Here is a 19,779-nt window from a genome sequence, read left to right as displayed (position 1 = left end):
GCCTCGCTCAGATTCCTCCGGCCTGGTCCTGCCACCCAGGCCGCCTTGCTTTCTGCAAGGCCCCGGTCGCTGGCGAGCGTGATGTTACGCACCATTTACGTTCTCGTGTTGCTGCTCTCCCTGGACCACCGGGAAAGAGGCTTCCATTTGTCTCCTGCTGCAGCGTTGGCTACGTAATTTGTGGGTGCAGAGGAAATTGAAAATGCAGGACCCCTTGTGCAAAAACGGGGTGCGGTGCCATTAGCTGCAAGTAACGTGGAGCGTTTTCCTTTTTGTGTTTTGTCCCTGAGGGTCTCAAACAGAAGTCACACCGTTTCTAAATCATAGCTCCGACGTGCATGTGTAGTTTCTTCTTATCTGAACCATGGAAATGTTGCACAAAACTAACTCAACTGTTTTACATGTACTTCGTTTTATGCTCTACCAGCACTTTCTACCTTAGACTCTCTGATGAGTGAGACAGGACTGAAAGTAAAGGAACTTACCCTTTCCTGTGACGTTATCCTTTTCAGTACAACCAAAGGAACAATTCAGCATCCTACCAGGAAGTCACCTGAGTCAGAACGATTATAATAGGGCTCCTTGGTCGTTAGTGTTTTTAAGACAACATTGTTTTCATTATGTATTTGAAGCAAGTTCAGGTTCTAAGAGATAATGTGGCCTCCTGGGGCTGTCACCACCCAGCTTTCTCCACTGTAGACATAACGGGGTACCTTGTACTCACTTTGAGTCTTGCTGAACTCCCACCATTGGGGCTCCTCTGGGAAGTCTATGTTCATGGGGTATTTTAAACAGTATGTGGAATGGCAGCAAACATGCATATTGCACACATCTTTTTGCTCATGTGCAAATGCTGCATTGTCCCAGTGGATTGATTTCCCTTACCAAAACCAAGTTCAAAGATAAAATCATTAAGAATTTCAAGACAGCAATTGCCTCACCTCTTATTTTTTTTATAATCCACACTGTTTCCATGTGGAAATGATTGTGTTCAGCAATGCTTTGGATGGAATATAAAAATAAAATCACTACAAAAGTCCATTGATATACAAAATCAGTTATATTTCTATACAGTAACAATGAACAAACTGAAATTGGGAAAACAACTTTATTTACAATAGCATCAAAAGAATAAAATAGGAATAAATGTAACAAAAATGCAAAATTTATACTCTAAAAACTGTAAAACCTTGTTTGAAGAAATTAAAGAAGATCTAAATAAATGGAAATACATTCCTTGTTCAAAGATTGGAAGATTTTATGTTATGATGACGATCCTACTCATATTCAGATTCAGTGCAATTTCTATCAAAATCACAGTGGGCTTCTTTGCAGATATTGACGAATCATAAAATTCCCATAAAAATTCAGGGTCACAGAATAGACAAAACAATCTTGAAAACAAAGAACAGTTTCCACCCAATGTCCAGACTTAGCTAAATCGCTGCAGTGATCAAGACAGAATAGATGTGTAGATCAATGGTAATAAGAGCAGACATAGAGATCAATGGAATATGTTGAGAGTCCAGAAATAAACGCTTGCATTTACAGTCAATTAACTTTTGACTAGGATCCCAACACCATTTCCCAGTGGGGAAAAGAATAGTCTTTCCAACAAATGGTCCCGGGACAACTGAGTATCCATATGCAAGAGAATGAAGTTAGACCCCCATCTCACACCATATACAACAATTAACTCAAACTGTATCATAGACCTCAATGTCAGAGCAAAAACTACAAAACTGTTAAAAGAATGCAGAAGGTCAGTCTTCATGAACTGGAATTGGGCTCTGGCTTCTTAGGTATGATGTCAAAAGCACAGCAACAAGTAGAAAAAGTCGATAAATTGGATGTTACCAAATTAAAAACTTTTGTGCTTCAAAGGACACCAAAGTGAAAAGACCACCACAGAATGGGAGAGAAAAATGCAAATCATATACTGAATAAAAGGCTTGGATTTAGAATAAATAACTCTTACAATGCAAAAATAGACAGGCAAACAACTCAATTTAAAAATGGGCAAAGGGTTTACTTAGTTATTTCTCCAAAGAAGACACCCAAATGCCCAATAAGCCCATGAAAAAATGCTCACCATCATTGGTCATTAGGGGAATGCAAATCGAGTCCAAAATGAGATACTACTTCCCACTTATGAGGGTGGTTATAATAAGAAAGACAGATAATACTCCTAGCTATATATCCAGGAGAAATGAAAATATGTCCAAACAAAATCTTGTACAGGGATGTTTGTAGCAGCTTTGTTTATAATAGCCCCAAAGTGAAAACAACCATCTGTTAATTGATGAATAGATAATCGAATATGGTATATCTGTTCAGTGGAATATTATTTGCCAATTAAAACAAATGAAATACTGAACATGCTGCAACATGGACGGATCTTGAAAACGTTCTGTTTAGTGACATAACCTATTGCAAATTACCAAAAATTGTATGATTCCGTGTATATGAAATCTCCAGAGTAGGCAAATCCATAGAGACAGAAAGTGATTGGCAGGAGGCAGCAGGGCCTGGGGTGAGAGGCAGAGCCACAAAGGGCCCAGGGCTGTGGGTGGAGTCTACTAACAAGAGAGGGCTGCATCAGAGTTGCATGGAGTGGGCCAGCCCTGAGCCAGCCGTGCCCAGTGGCAAGGACCTGGCTTTGTGCTCAGGGTGCACATAACCTCAGAGCATGGGCAGCTGCCTCCATCGGCACAGTGAGAAGACCAAGCGGGGAGGGAAAGGGATGCGTTTCTAATATCTGAGGCATTGAACAGAGAACAGGAGCTTAGCAACCTGGTGGGTGCCCCTCTGGAGGAACTGGGATATGGGGAGTGCTGATGTGGCCTTGAACGGAAAGGTAGATTCTCCTGAAGAGCCACTGGGCCAATGACTTAGAGGAACATTTGTGTCTCTGACTGGGAACTCGCAAATGGCGCTCCCTGCAAAATCATCACCCTTGGGTGGCACTGCTGGTGGGTGCTGCCATTTTGGAAAGCACATGGGTGCCACCGCACAATCTTAGCCTTCAATGCGGAGTTCTGCCCCTGGGAACTTCTCCTGAGAAAGTCATTGCAAAAGAGGAAATGGCACAGCAGCAAAAAACACAATAGCTGAAGCTCTTAAAATGACCTAAACATCTCATAGGTGGAAGGTTAAACATGCTATTGTCAGTCAAAGAAATGTTTTGAAGCAATTAACTTCATAAACATTAAAGTCTACGTGAAAGTCTTCTTCTGAGACAGTGTTAAAAGAAAAACATGGAAAATGATAGTGTATATAGCTCTTGGTTATTACTATGTCCTAGACTAGATTTATGGAGGATAAATGTTGGAAGGAACATAGAGCTGAAAGCGATTGTACAGTTAAAGGGGCTAGATTATGGGTGAAAATAATATTTTGTTTGAAATGTTTAAATACAGTATTGTAAAATTATTTTAATGATTTTTTTTGGCCCCAAATCTTAAACAATTTTAACAATCCAAACTTTAAAAATAGGACACGTCTCTTTCTTTTTTCCCCCCTTTTGGCTACGCTCGTGTTCGCAGGTGAATAATAAAAGAGAACATTTTTGCAAAAGTTCTGAAAGGCCCTGGAGTTAAGGGCAGATAAATGTTAGGGAAAATTTGGAGGAATAAAGAAAGCTGTGAAAAATGACGGCAGTAGTAGAAGCAAAAGGATTATAAATAAAGCAGGGAGAAAGAGCAAATGTACGAGGGAAACCAAGAGCAGAGCGGTGAGCAGGGAACGGGTGGTCTTACAGAAAAATGACATCGTATAAAGCCCCTTGTCGCACTCGTTATTTATTTCCTCAGTAAAGGCATGTCTCTTGGCCAACAATATGACAGGGAGATGGAACAGTTCATTATGCTTTTCATTTCAAGTTCTATTTTAATTCTGTAAGCTCCACGAGGCTGTGTCTCCTACTCTTGTGTTGTGAGCAGGTACATAGTAGGTGCTCAGTAAAAGTTTGTTGAATGAATGCTGACTAAATTTTGTTCACTTCCTGAGAATAGGACCCTGCCTTGTTTTCTTTTCCTCTGTGTCCATCAGTCCTTGCTCCATTTCCTTTTGCCTTCTAACACTCCCTGTAGCACCATGTTCTGGTACCTTTAGCTGCAGTGGTGATTTGATGAGGAAGACCCCTCTCCAGAGAAAAAGGTGCTTGGACGCTGCTCTCCTCTCACAGTGTGCCCCCAGCCTCATACAGGGCGCGGTCACCTGCTCTCGTTTTCAGAGAGCCCGGGACAAGACGGCTATGGTGTCCACCTCCCAGGACTCCCCTCTCCTCCTAGCGACCTCCCGAGTAGCCCCAGTATCTCTGCCTGTGACATCTGGTTTCTGTCCTGCAACACTTCCTTGTTCCCTTAGCCTCTCTCCGAGTTTCCTTCTGCACCTGTAAAACCAGGGTGACCTCCAGGGTGACCTGCAAGGTTGTTTTGAGGATGGAATGAGATTAGTCTTAGTCCGGAGCCTGGGCTAATCCATGGGGATTACTGGTACGTGCACTGACATAAAAACACTGGGTCGGGATGTCCCATAGCCTTAGTTACACACGAGTTTTAAGACACATCTTTGTTAACCTTCGGCAGTGGAAAGAAAACATTACACTTACGTTTTCTGGAGGTAGCTTAGTCCTGGGGACGTAATTTCCAGTTTTCTCCCCTCTAAAGTAGAGGGCAGAGGCAAGTGGGGTGAGGAATCTGGGAACCTCCTGGGTGCAACTCAGATCTGCCCAGCAGGCGGTGCTGTCGCACCGTGTAGGATCTTAAACTGAAGGAACAGGGACAAACTGGGTTGAGCAGTTTCTCACGGGCTTTCTTTCATCCTCTTGTTTTTCAGCTCCGGGCAGTTAATTCCTTCTTCTTAAAATTACTGTTTCCAATGCAAAACTGTGCTTTTGAGGAGTCCCTTTCTTTTCTTTCTTAAAACCAATAATCAACAAATTTATTCGAATAATGTCTGCTAGAAGAGTACACTCATGATACAGAGAGTAATATAGACTGTGAGAGGGAGTATCGATATCTCCCGCTTCAGTCTGAGTATCAAATAAGGTGGAATTTATTTCAGGATGTCATGGAATCCAGATGCATAATTAGATCATATTCCCTGAAACACAATTCTGCCATTAGGCAATAAGATATATCCCTCTAACAAATAGCTCTCGTCTTACATATGCGTTTTATATATGAGCCATTCTATGTTTGAGTTTTAATATTATTACATTTTGGAAAACACAGAAGATGACGTATCAATGAGGAAAAGTTAGAAGGCTACTCATATGTAGGAAGTGGGAGAATACGTGCAGGAGACCATTTTGATGAGGTTTGCCATTATCCTAATCCATGGTACATAATATAACTTTCAATGGGAGCCACTTAAATCCTTTTTGGGAACAAGGTAGTGTAGATAAACCAAGTATCGTTAAAATATCTACTTCATTGTTTTCAATTATTCAATCAACAACCTGTACTGTGTATGGGAAATATGCCAGACTCTCAGTCCCACATAGGGCTCCTACTGGAGCTTCCTGGGGAAACCACCTTTGTTCTTTAGGATTTTCCACGGTTTCTGGACTATCTCATATTGGTGTGTAAGCCCCAGGGAATTTTTCTCCCTGGCCAGGGGGAGCTCTTAGGCTGAAGGAGCGGCCTACATGAATGATCCTGAGGTGTGAGAATGTCAGTGTTTCTTGTCTAGGGAGAGCTGAGACTGAGTCTGACGGAGTTCAGGATGATTTTTAAACTGGATTTAAGTCGATTGGAATCACATATATTAAGCTACCTGTGTTCATCATCACCTGCAATCTTCGCAACTACCAATTGAAGAGCCAGGGCTCAGAGAGGTCAGGTAACTGAACCAAGGTCACACAGCGAGTAGGTAGCAGAGATTTGAACTCAGGGCTGTCTCACTCCCAGGCCCATGTTCTCAGCAGCATCTCCAGGCAGATGTTGAGAGTTCCTGGATTAGGTCTCAAGGCCTGGAAATAGTTTTCATGTCTCTGGACCCCTGCTCGGAGTCATTTTTCCTCTATTCACAAAAGGTAGAAAGCGCTTGCAACCAGTTTCTCAGGTCGTTTCCTGCTGGTCTAACTGCTCCTTTCAATTCGTGTTATCTCTGTCCCTTCCAGTCAAAGCTGACGGTGTTTGTGCCAGTCTGGGGCGGGGGCCGGGGGAGGACAAAGGGCTTCAATGTTATGGAGAGTAATTCTTTCTTAAGCTGGGAGGTAGGTACACAGGCCACCATTGTATCATTCTTGGAACCTTTTGGTATGCCTTCACTATTTTGTAGTAAATATTGTACAACAATGTATGTTTTTAAAGAAAACTCATGGTATTGGTACATGAATAGACGGAACAGAATAAAAGCCCAGAAATAACCCGGGTACTTATGGAAATTCTGTGTATGGTAAAGGTGACATTTCAAAGGCAGAAAAGTGATTGGCTTTCTAATGAGAGATGCTGAGACATTCCTCACCCCATACACAGCAATAAACTCCAAATGAATTAGAAATATAAATGTAAAAAATGAAATCATACAAATTGTAGAAAGCAACATCAGTGAATTCCTCTATGACGCAAAATCCATGTCATAAAAGATGAATAAAACACGTAAAGTGAATGAACACATAAATACTGAAAAGATCTCTATACATACCAAAAATACTACATCCAATGTTAACACACACACACACACACACACACACACACACACACACACATACACACACAATCTGGTAGATAATATTTTAATACAGATCAGAATCCCGGGTTCAATTTCAGTAACATAAAGAGTTCTTAAAGACAGAGGAAAGTCGGGAAGATGGCCACGTTGGCAAGAGTCTAGTTTTTCAATCCCTCTGAATTCCCCTGGAAGAATAGCCAGAGCCACCGAAAGCCACAGATAACATTTACAATAAAACTGGGTCACAAGGTATTCTTAAGAACTTCAAAATACAAACGCATGGGAACAAAACCATGCACCGCACAAAGGCCTGTGTGTTTTTGTGTCGGTGCAAGAAAAAGCAGAGGAAGTAACAGAGCATCTGCTGGACCTGAGAAGAGGAAACCCCCCAAATAGCCGCTGGTTTTCCTTCTAAAGGACAGAGGAGAAGGTGAATCTGGGAGGCACTGCCAGGCCCAGCCGTGGATGATGGCGGTTGTCCCTCGTAAAGGTGGAAAGGTCACCCTGTGGATGCTCAAGATGGACCCACCGGGGCTTTCTTCCAGGAGGGCCCCTGCACAGGAGAAACTGCTGGGAGTGCAGCAAACATTTGCCAGAAGGGGGACAACTGAGAAACAGGAATAGAGGGTCCAGATGCAACTGAACGAGGAAAACGAAGCCAGGAAATTTCAGCAGCCAAGCTGCCGTATGTCTAAAACACTTCGCACAAGTCAGAGCAGAGACTTACAGAGGCTCCACGGCTGGTATGAGTCACAATTCCTGCTAAATGGTCATGAAAACCGTGGCACATAAAATTGGACAACAGAAAAGGACTGAAGGAAAGTGGTGGATGAATTCCATACGAAAAATTGAGGGGAAAAGACCAAAGCCTATGAGAAAAATGGGCAAAGACACTAACAGACACCTCCCCAAAGTGTACAAATCAACCCATAAAAAAATGCTCAACTTTATCTGCAATGAAAAACAGAATACTGAGATCCTGTTTTCCACATATCAGGTTGGCAAAAATTCAAAACCTTGACCACCCACCATGTTTCCGGCTGCGAGAACAGGTGCTCCCACTTCCTTCTGCGGGGAGAGCCTCAAGGTACAAGTGCATGGAGGGAAACTCAGCAGAATGTAACCGAACTCCAGACACATTCACAGCACTGGGCTGAACACCGTCCCCCCAACTCATGTCCATCCGGAACCTGTGAACATGACCTTGCTTGGAAATGGCGTCTTTGCAGATATAATTAAGTTAAGATGAGGTCATACTGTAGGAGGGTGGGCTCTAACTCCACCAACTGGTGTCCTTCTAAGAAGACACAGACACACAGGAAGAAAGTCACGGGATGATGGAGGCAGAGATGAGTGACACCCCTGCCAGTCCAGGCCATCAGGGTTATGGCGGCACCAGAAGCTGGAAGAGCCAGGAAGGTTTTTCCCCCACAGGTTTCAGAGACCGTGTGCCCTGCTCACACCTTGATTGGGAATTCTAGCCTCCAGAACCGTGGGAGAATACGTTTCTATTGTGTACGTACCACAGAGTTTGTAGTACATTGTGACGATAACCGTAGGCAAGGAATACATCTACCCTTTGGACAAACAATGCCTTTTCTCGTAATCCATCCTGAAGACACACCTCCAATGATACAAAAAGTGCTATGTACAATCTTATTCTTGGAGAGCATACAAAAGATTGGGAGCAGACGTGGAATGTGGCCGGTGCATTCAGCAGTGTCTGGGGGGTGTCACGATTGAGGACGTGACATCGTGGTCTCTTTGGAAAGTCTGACTCCCAGGGAGGGCAAGAGGCCCCGACTCGCCTGGCTGGAGTGGGAGATTTAAAGTCACCCAAGTCTCTCATTCCCATTTTCTACCTCCCAAAGTGATCTTTTGATTGGAAGTTGATTCCTAGGAAGCCACCCACAGGCAGAGAAAGGACTGCTGGGAGGGCTCTGGTTCCCCCTAAGAGCCGGCGGTTTCCACTATGGGATTTTAAAGACAGAATTTGAGAGGCCCCTTCAGGCTTTTGAGGGCTTTGGATAGGATGTGTTACTCTTCTGGCCTGATCATTTTTGGGTTAAAAGATGATTTCTCGGACTTGCTCACCTGGGACCTTCTGCTGCCACCCTCCCCAGAGGTTGTGCCCCGGAGGCCCTGGTGGGCCCCACCGTTCTCGTCCCTCCAACCTGTAAAATACAGATGATGATGTCTAATTCTAACCAGGTGGCGCTGCAAACTTTCATGGTTTAAGTTCTTTGTAGAGTTTATTTGTTGGTGATGTAATCTGGCAAATTAACAAGCTGTTGCCCGTCTGCCCAAAGGAAGAGGGAAGTGCTCATATTTCTACAAACATAGTAACTTTGTTTTCAGCTACTCCTCTGCCTGTGGACAGCTGAATCCCCAGAAGAGCTCGGTATAAATGGCTGTCCTGATATTCATGAGCAGGTCCTGGGGCCCGCCCAGGCACGTGCCAGCGTCCACAAACTGGACGGACCGTGGTTTCCGGCTCCTTCATCGAGGGGACAAACCTGGGTGAAGTTTCTGAATGTCAAGATGACGATAACATAGCTCTGGCAAAACAAAGGGTCTTCAACAGAATTCGACACAGATATTAATTCCGCGGGTTTGGAATAAAACAATCGCAGAAAGTGGGTAGGCCAAAGTGACATTATGCATATGATTACAGGACTTTGATTCTGGTCTTTGGTTAAGCACCTATCTAATTGCAGAATTTAAATGTAAGTGCTGTGCCCAGGGTCCTAATCACCCAAAGGGGCCGTCCTAGCTGATTTGTAACAAGGAATCTGGTTGGCCTTTATTTGGTTCCTAGGCGGTCACTCTAAACCTTTGGCATTTCCTGAGTGATGGGAATGTGTTCTTTCATGGTGGGCCCACAGAACCACACCTGCTATTCTGTGCCAATGAGATGACGGATGGGGGCCCTAGATACTTCATGCAAATGAGATGACTCAGGATTCACACTGGCCAGGACAGAAAGACAGCAACATGATTAGAGAGTTGGGCTTTGAGCCACATGCTTTCGGCCTGACACCTGGGGGACAGGTGAGGGCTGCTTGTGGAATTCATTCAGGCAGGTGATAAGTCAATCAATTACACCTCTGTCATAAACCCCTGATGATCTCCGGATACTGAAACTCCAGGGAGCTTCCTGTCTTGGCAACACTCTGGGCCTACTGTCATCCATCAGTGACAGGAGGGCCTGGCACCGCTGAGGACCTGGACGCTGCCTGTCTGGACCCTCCCAATCCCAGATCTGCGCTATAGTTCTCCTCCCTCAGCGGATTTTGGCTTACATCCTTTGACCGTAAGAAAACCGTCACGGTAAGTTTAGAGCTTTCCCGAGTTCTGTGAGTCATTCTAGTGAATTATTGAGCCTGAGGGTGTTGTGGGGATCCCCGGATTTGTAGCGAGCTGGTCTGTGTGAGGGTGGTCCTGGGGACGCCCAACTTGCAGCTGGTGTCCGAATCTTGGCCGAGTCTTGGCAGTCGGGAGGACTGCACCCTTCACCCGGTGAGGGGGAGGCCAGGTCTGTGGGTAGGCGGGGTGGCCTGGGACGGGCTCAGACATCCTTCCCAGGCCTCCGCGGGGGTCACACTGGGCAGTGCAGGCAATGGACAGGGAGGGGCCTGAGCTGCGGGCAGGGGTCTGTGCGGCTGCGCGGGGAGCCTGGCGCCTGTCTGTGCAGTCGCCCCAGGTGACCTCACAAGTCTGTGCTGGAGGGGGAGGATAGCTGGACAGTCCAGGCGCAGCATGGCCACTGGCCCGGGGGTAGAGCTTTCCCCGGGCTACGGCCCAGACCCAAGACACAAACCAATGGCAGCCATGGTGAACAGCTGAGCTCAGTATATAACCAGAAAGCCCCCCTCGTCTCCTCCGGGAGGACGCAGGCCTGCTTTTATATTTGGGAGGCTGTCCTGCCCACGCTGGGGCGGGGGGAGGGGGGGTAAAGGGGGCGGGGGTGTCTGGCCACTTAATTTTCAAGTCACATCAACAGTATCCATGAACTGCTGCCTCAGTAGCTAACAGAAGAGTAAATGGCTAAGGAGTCCCTTCCTGCCTCTGTGGACTCTAACCGTGCCACTAACACAGGTTTCTGCCCTGGAAGCCACCGGGAAAGAAGAAAATGAGGGGCAGGCTTAGCCTGCAGTGGGGACGCTAAGCCCAGGGCACAACTGGGAAATACTTAGGACCTGAGGGCCCCTTAGGGGCTGGCTCTTGGGAAAGCTGGGCAGAGGGGGTAGCCCTGGGGGCAGTCAGCCCTGCCCCCGGGGTCATGTCTGGGCGCAGGGACAGAGGGCTGTGTGTGGAGGATTGGGGGCTGGGGGTGAGGACCCCCCCGGCGAGGAGGCCTTGACTGCGGCTGCCCCGGGCTGCCCCGCTGCTGCCTTTGGTCGCTTGGTCTCCAGCCGGGCCGGGCCCCTCTCACCACACAGGTGCCCGGCGACCCTGTCGCCTCCCTTCGCGATGAGGACCTTGAAGCCCAGAGGGGTTAGCACGTGAGGCCGAACCACTGCACCCAGAGTCACAGCGGATCTGGGTTTTTATGTTACATTTATTTTATCATGGTACAATGTAGAACATGAAATTTTATATAAAAGCATACTATAACGTGTGCCATTTGAAAGTGAGTACAGCTCAGTGGCCTTTGGCACCTGCAGGACGTTGTGTGACCGTCAGTACCTATTTCCAGGTTTTCGTCGCTCAGACAGACCCCCCGTGGGCGTCGGCGCCCAGCCCCCGCCCCAGCCCGTGGGGCCCGCAGGCTCCTTCCTGGGGGGCTGGGAGGGGCAGCAGCCCCCGCCCGCATTGCCCGGCCTCCAGCCCCTCAGCCGCCCCCGCGAGGGGCGGGCCTGGGGGGGGGGTCCTTGGGCCGAGGCGCCCTTTCCTTCTCGCTCGTCCCAGGGGCGCCCGTGTCACAGGCCACGACAGGCGCTGGGGGCCGGGACAGGGTCCTGCGCCCAGACACACATTCTATAATCACGGTTTTGTGCCGGGACTGTCACATGTGCCTGAAATCCCAGCTCAACTGCCCCGACTCACAGGGAGCTGCGGAGAAATCCAGCCGCAGGGCCTGTCTCAGGCAGGCCCTCTGGGTGGGGTCACATGATGTCCTGGGCCAGCGGCTGACTCAGTTTCTCCACGTCGGCGCACGGGCAGGCAGGCCTGCCCCCCAGGACCGCAGTGGTGCCGGCCTCGCCTTCGCTCAGGTGCGAGTGCAGCGGAGGGAGTGCTCCAGGTCACGTGCCCAGCAACAGGTAGTCCCTGCGGGGATGCTGGCGAGGCGCTCTGATTGGCTTAGACCCAGGTCACGTGACCCGCCCCGCCCAGAGCCGGGGCTTAGAGGCGGGCGGCCCGCTTTCCCAGCCCAAGTCTGGACGGAGTCACCAGGAGTAGGGAGCGTGGATGCTGAGGGTCCAGATCGACGGATGATGACCGGCGTTCATTGAGTCCAACGTCGCAGGGTGGTTGAGCGGGCTCAGGGCGTTAGCACAGGCGGGTTCTTAGAGCAACGCCTGGCACGCGGCACGGTCACGGTGAGCGTGGCCCACAGCTGGTACAGGTATTGGCCAAACAGCGTTCTCAGCTGCTCGCGTGCGCCGTGGCATTTAATCCTTAAACTAGCCCGTGAAGTCGGTGTATTGTCTCCACTGTACAAACGAGGAAACCGAGGCTCAGAGAAGTTAAGCAACTTGACTGAGGTCACACAGCTCCTGAGAAATGAAGCTAAGCCTTGAACCCGGGCAGTCCCAGTCCCGAGGCTGTGTGCTGAGCCCACTCTACCAGGCGGCTTCAGGAGGGTGGCCGGTCCTTTAGAGCCCGGGAGGCAACGGACTAGGTCGCATTGTATTGAAAGCGTCCCATAACAGTATACACATCAGATCCTCTCAGAAGACAATTTTCACTCTGGATTTAATTTGGAAACCCTTTTAAACTACATCCATACTTTTAAGATATAATTCTGAAACCCACGAGAATTAGCAGTTCCTCCCCCCATCCCTCCCCATCTCCCGGTCATTCTTGCAGCCAGAAAGATTTAACACAGCTTCCAAACTTCCAAGGGAGGAACTTACACACCCAGAAAGTATAATTCAATGAATAATGAGAATCTGGATTAATTCCCAAATAAAGCTGTTATCTTAAGAATTTATGAACGGAGGAGTTACAGACACGGAGCAGAATCTCCAGAGGCAGGTATTAGGCCTGGAAATCACACTTCTCAGTGTCTTAAACGTTGTTTATCACATCCTGCTCTCTTTTCTGCTCCAGCACCTGGAGCTCCAGGCCTGCGGTCGTATTGTCTTAAGTGGACGGGATGGTCAGTGGCTGCCCTCGTGTGGAGGCAAGATAAATGGGGCGTAGATGGGACACAGGTGTGCTTCCTGTCTGTGAACACAGAACACGCATGGGGTAGTAGTATATCCAGCTCAACTTCAGTGCTTACAGCTTTTTCTGGAAGCTTGACATTAGGATTTGTCCATTAAATCAATCCAAAGAATGGTGGGAAATAAAACAAAGTGTTCCCTTCTGTTCTTTTTCCTACGCTCATCCATACGTGAGTCAGGATGGTGAGGTTCCAGCTCTGCCCATCTCTCTCAGTGGTCCTGCTCACCTTCTAGAAGTCTCCTTGGAAGTGGGAGCTGCTCCCCATCTAAACAGAAGCCAAAGCAACTGGCCACAGTGGGCTCTTAGCTGGGGTCAGGGTGTGCCCTGCCTGCCATCTCTGCATGGCAGTTTGGAAAGGTCCCAGAGGGCACCCTGGTAATTCATTCCAGCAGGTTTGGAGTCCTGGGGGTCTCTCCTAAACTAGTCCCCTGCGAGACGATGCACAAAGCCTCCACCCTCTTCTTCCTGTTTAGCCATTCAGTCGGATCCAAGCAGCCTGTTGACCACCTGGCTACTGCTCTTACCAATAGTCAGTGAAGACGAGTAATTAGGTCCAGAGAACAGGGGTTATTAGCTCTCTAGTCAGGGGAACACTTCTGTTGGGTGGAGTTCAAAGTCCTTGACCCAGGAGGGGGCATACTCAGCAGCTCCCTTCCCGACGCGAGTTGTCTTAACTGGAGCCTGCAGAGCCCATGAAGGGGCTCAGCCCTAGCCCACACCCTCCGTGGTTCAGTGTCACTGTCCACTTGCAGTTCACCTCCATATGGGTCACCAGGGTCACCCCCACAGCTCCTTTTCTGGTGCATGTCTTCCTCCGTGCAAAGCCTTTTAAACATCACCGTCAGGGCTCCGTGAACCTCACTCTTTTGCCCCAATCTTCACTCTAGCATCAAGCCCATCAAAAAAACACCTTCTGCTGGGTTGTGCTATTGCTTTTATGGAGGTTTGTGTCATCGCCCTGATCTGCTGTCTAATATGGGCTAAAGAAGAAAGCAGTGTCTGCGTTCCAGAGTGGCCCCTGGTCTGAGCCCTGCGGCCACAGGGTCTGGGCAGAGTGTGACAGAGCAGTTTTCAGGTGAAGCCCAGGTCACCAGGCATGATGCCCAGTGCAGGACAAGACATTTTCCTGGTTCCTTAAGGAGCGTGGCCTGGCTGCAGCAGAAAGGGCTGAAGGAGCCCAGCAAACACAGCTGGGTCCTCTGGAGCTGGTCCAGAACGTTCTCCCCAAGCACACCGGCAGCAGAGGTGTCAATGAGGGGAGCCCACATGAGACCCCCAGAGACGCCCAAATGTAATCGAGGGGTCTCGGTGAGGATGCTGGGTGCTGCTTTTATTTCAGGGGACTTACAAGTTCGCAGAATTGAAGTATCTCTGACAAAGTGACCTCATGTAACAGGCTGATTGATAATGTCTAAGGAAATTCAAGATAAGCTAAATTTTAACCTGAGCCTCAGTTTATTCATCTGTAAAATGGGAAAACAACTGCCATCCCAAAGAGTGGTTGTGGGAGTGAATCAGAGATGAGCCACGTGCCATCTGTGCCCAGATGACACTGGCCATGCAGTCCCTTTCTCTTCCTCTCCCTTCATGTTCCCTGACTGCTTTATTTTGCTGTGATGTGATACCACAACTCTGCCTGTCTGCTTCAGGTCTTATCACACAGCTTCCGACGTACCTGTGGTGTCCAATCTGGAGCCATGCCAGCCTCCTGGACCCATACCAGAAGTCACCTTCACTGAGTCACCTTGGCTGCCCCCAGCTCCCAGGGTGGGTCTGAGTGTGGAGGGAGGGTTGGTAACTGGGAGGGACAGCGAATTCTGTGGTAGGTGGTGGTTTTGAGTCAACATAGGCATGTGGAGGGGCAGGGTGGGTGAGCTCTGTGAAGGGCAAGTATCTTATGTATGGCGTCCACCTGAAAGGAGGGAGTGAGCAGGTGGGACCAGCTGGCACAGCAGTTGTGATGGGACCCCTGAGCCCTGGGCTGGGTTCAGTCTGAATTACAGAAAGTGCGATGAGCCTGCAGGGGCGGGTCAGAGGGGGGTGGGAGCCCTCGGGTGAGAAGGTGAGGCATAGTTGTCCAGGTGTGGACAGAGGCGCCGGCCACTGTACCTGTAGCCTGGGCCCAGGTGCTTTGTGTTCTTGGGAAAACGCAAAAGACCAACCACCAGGGGGCGCTCACCACAAAAGGATTCTCGGCCCCTGGCCGCTTCGGCAGGAATTTCATGTTTTTATTAACCGGCGATCTATACAAACAACACGGACAAAAGAAATTTGAGACTTTGCCGGGCATTTCTTTCCCTTTTCTCCTTTCCCAGTATTTCCAGCTTGATCCGGACGATGCAGTCCTGCGTGGTCCCCAAGCCCGGTCCGGGCCAGGATTCCCAGGAAAGAACAGCTCCACCATCCAAGTGACCTGCCAACACTGAGGAAGCCACAGGCCGCCCTCCTTGCCTGATTTCTGGATGGATGAACTGTCCTCCGCACCCCCACACTGAAGAGGGCGAAGTCAGAGAGTCGGGCAAGGTAGCGTTGCCGGATGTGATCTCACGACTCTCCCAACCTAGAAAATCTAGAGATGGAGAGGCAGGCGTTTGGCTTTCTGCAGGTGATTCAACTTCTGCACACTTGCATATCTTTACTTTTTTTGTAAGCCCCCCCATTTCTCATGGAGTCCCCGTGCAGTCCTTTAGCCACCAGAGCAAGGTGCTACCAAGGCCCCGCGCACTGCGTTAGGATGGGCGGGCAGGGCAAGGGCAGGCAGGTCGGGCACCTCGGGTTCTAAAATACGGAGGTAACCCAGACCTTTGGGAGCTGGGAAGCAAGTGTGTTTTGTATCCCTGTGGAAAGTCACATGAACAGCAAATCGTCAAAGAATTTTTCATCTTACTAGTCTCTCGTGTGTTGTATGTGTGTGAGTGTGTGTATAAAGAAAATATTAATTTCAAGTGCTGTCTGTCATATCCTCACTGTATTCTACCCGCCTTTCATGGCCAAGGGGGGCCCTGCGTGGCGTCACTTGCTCTGACCAGCCACTGTGAGGCCACATCCATGAGCTTTATGCCCGGGCCTGTCCACTGTGACAACCAGAATGTGTGATGGGTCGGAAGACTCAGCCCCATGTCTCCCGGACAGACCTGCCTCCCTCGGCCACCGGCTGGAGGCGGCCCAGGGGAAATGTGTCTTGAGAGTTACCTGCAATGGTAAGAGGAAGAAACATGGGAAGTTCTATTAGAGGAATTCTTTTAGCAATGAAATCTGCTGAAATCAAGATATATGTATCTTGGTGGGACTATATAGATGTAGAACTAGCTGTAGATGTAGAGATAGATATATATGTATATAAGTTAATATGAAGTCTGCTTCAACCCCAAATAACGGAGAGATGAATTTAAACCTGTCAGAAAAGGAGCCTTGTGTATCTATAAATAGACAGTATTGAAAACTACCCTACGGCATGAAATAACGTTCTGGAATGAAAATGGATTTACTAAAAACAGTAAATTCAAACTGTAACATGGTTTATAAAACTTTTACCAGTGGTTATGTCTGCATAACCAGTGGGATGATTGATGATCTTTGATTTTTATTCTTGTTTTTTAAAAAAGATAAATATACTTTATTTGGTACTTTAAACATGTCTTTCAGAACACCTGCTAAGGGGTAAAGATCTCATAGTACATGGAGATCGCTGCTCGTTCCTGGCAGGGGAGCAGGATCAGTGCTACGGGGGTGCAGGAGTTGTGCTCCCTCCTTACACACTGTAGCTTCTGCTGTCACCAAGCTGGCAAGGGAGCCTCCTCCATGCCACCCAGTGGGAGCTGAGGTCTGCCCACTGTCTTGGGCAGAGTTGTGAGTGCTCACTGGTCTGAGCTCTCCCTGGGGTGGATCTGATAAGCAGTGAGAACCCAGAGGCATGCTCGCTTACCTGAGCTGACAGGTCTCTCCTGGCCCCTCCTGGTAGGGGCAGGAGCCGGCTTCCTCTGACCTGCCCTTAGAGTCTGCTGGGATGTACCTCCAGCCACAGCTTGGGTAAATCCCCTTTTGTTTACCAAACCTCCAACAGTCCCCTTCCTCTGAAGGTGTGCAGGTTCTCCAGGTTCTACTCTACAGTTCAACACAAGCATTCAGCTTCCCCACCAGTGTGTTAATGAAGCAGTTTCCAGGGGTCCATAACACCTAAGCATTAAGCAGACTCAGTGGAATTCAACTCCAAAGACTAAATTCCTCTCTGGACATGTGACACAGGAAGGTTCTATAAACAAAGACCCTAATCCACTAACGACTTGACTCTTTAAGGTTAGAATATGATCTTTCTCTTTTCTTTTTCTTCAGGCACCTTTCTTTTCTGACCATAAAGGGAAAAACTTGGCAAGAAGCAAGTACCTTCCTTGCTCCAGTTTGTGTGTGTGTGTGTGTGTGTGTGTGTGTGTGCGTGTGCATGCGTGTGTCCATGTCTCTAGTAGACCCATTGGTAATTCAATACCCCAAAGTTAGCAATTATCCCCATACAATTTCCTCTTCAAGAACAGATGACAGCACTTGCTGCCACCACTCCAAACTTCTAAGGATCTCCTGGGACCCAGAGAGGGATGGTGTTTTGCTCCGGTTCCTTCATGATCCATTTGTCTATTTCCACCATAGTAAAGTAGAGAAGGGTCCCAACCAAAGACTGCCCTGCCTCGTCCTTCAAAATGATGGCTTACATCAGGTATTCTGGTTGAATTTTGGGGCCAAGCATATTTTTGCCTCTGATTGGTTTCAGACTTCAATCATGGACAAGACTCATTATCTGGAATCCTTGAGTGCAAATCCACAGTCTGAACCCCCAGGCCTGGGTTTTCTATCATTTGTGGAAATACCTTTACTGTGATCTTAGCTATAAAGCATTTTGAAGATTCTGGTGTATTAACTCCTTCACTCCCTTCCTCCCCAATTCTCATTTTTTTTCTTGCAATGAACCTTTATAGTCTCCTTTTCCTTCATGGGTGTTACCATGTGGGCTAAAGAGAGTGCTGGGGCCACTTTATCGTTCATTATCATGCATACCACTTATTTCCCTGTTTGCCCTTAGCCGGGGCTGCCAGATTTACAAATGAACATACGGATGCCGAGTTAAATTTGAATTTAAGGTAAGCAATGGATACACTTTTGTATAACTATGTACCAGATGTTGCATAAGAGAGAGATATACTAAAAAAACAAAAAAAATACTATTTGTTGTTTATCTGAAATTGAAATTTAACTGGGCATTTGTATTTAACTTGGCAACTATACTTTTAGAACCATTCCCTTGCTCTGCTCGACCTCAAGAGGGCATCTCCCAGCTTCCTTGCCCTCTAGACCCCGGATAAGTTTGGTGGGCAGGAGGATAGGAAGAACCAGCTGTGTGTCCCGCTCTCTTCTTCTGGTGGAACTTCCAGTCACAGCTACGCTTTCCCACGGCTCCAGCTCTGGCCAGATGTGCCTGACACAGTAGCCGTTCCCACCAAGTGGCCGGATCCTGTGCTGAGTGAGTCTTCTCCTCCCTGTGATCTCCCAGCCGTGGGGTGGCAGCAGCTGCTCTCTGTTGATAATTTCCGCGTTGTCCACCATCCCCGGGTAGACGCTGCTTTTCAAGTACCTGTTTAAGCCATTTCCTATATTCATTTCCTCTGTTTGAAACACCTACAGTGGTTTCTGTTTTTCTGACGAGAACTTGACGGAGAATTATGTTTACTATTTATCCTAGTTTCTCTGAGTCCCCGTGATTCTTCTTCTTTTAGTCTTCACGTATTTCCTTCTCCCCTCCTCTTCTCAACTGCCTTCACCTCTAAAGAAGGATCAGTTGTAAGCCACAGTACAAGTAATTTGTCACTAACATGAAAGCACCAAAGTTACTTCGCTATAAAAGTGTAAGTAGCTTCAGGGTGATCTGGGGAACAATGTCACCATCAGACACTTGCAGTCTGATACTGTGATCAGAAGAATATGGTTACAGCTCTCCAGGAGAAGGGCTGGAACGGGCGGCTCACCTACCTGTTCACACGGTGAGAGAGCACTGAAGTTTGTTAAGAAAGAGACAAAAGGTTGTGACTTCCTGTCGTAGAGCAATGGAAGAGGATGTCGTAACTTTCAAACTTACATTGATGTTTCTTTCCTGATAGTTGTACCCAGGTTATCTGGTCCTCACCAATGCATGACTACAAAATAAAACCATACGTCACATTTTCAATAAATAACGACATGTTAAAATCACGAGACACCCCTAATGGTTTAATTACTGAGGAGTGGTCTTCTCAAATTATTCCTAAGTTACACTGACAGGTGTCCCAGGAAGCTGCCTCTTATGCGCACAAACGGGTTCCATGATCTCCCATGTGGTCTCCTTGGCATGTGTCATTCTGCCACCTCTCACCTGTATGTCCTGAGACCATCACCGCTTGGCCCCAGCTGGGTTCTGCTGTGGATGCCAGTGCAGCCAGGTCTCTTCAACCGTGCCATACACTTGACCTTAATTCTCCAAAGCATGGCAGAGGCCAGGCAGTAACTTTTCATAAGGACTTACGGAAATCTAGGGGATCACGGATGGGAAAAATACCGCAAGCAATGGTGGAATTGTGAGCAATGTTCCTCCATTCAGAGCCCTCTAACTCGGCTCTCTTTGCCTCCAAGTTCAAGTGGAACCAGCAGAAGCTCCCACAAAGAAATGAAACAGTTTCTCATTTG

This window comes from Rhinolophus hipposideros (assembly GCF_964194185.1).
Source record: "Rhinolophus hipposideros genome assembly, chromosome: 6".
Taxonomy (NCBI): Eukaryota; Metazoa; Chordata; class Mammalia; order Chiroptera; family Rhinolophidae; genus Rhinolophus; species Rhinolophus hipposideros.
The sequence above is the reverse complement of the archived record's forward strand: the minus strand, read 5'-3'. Positions refer to the sequence as shown.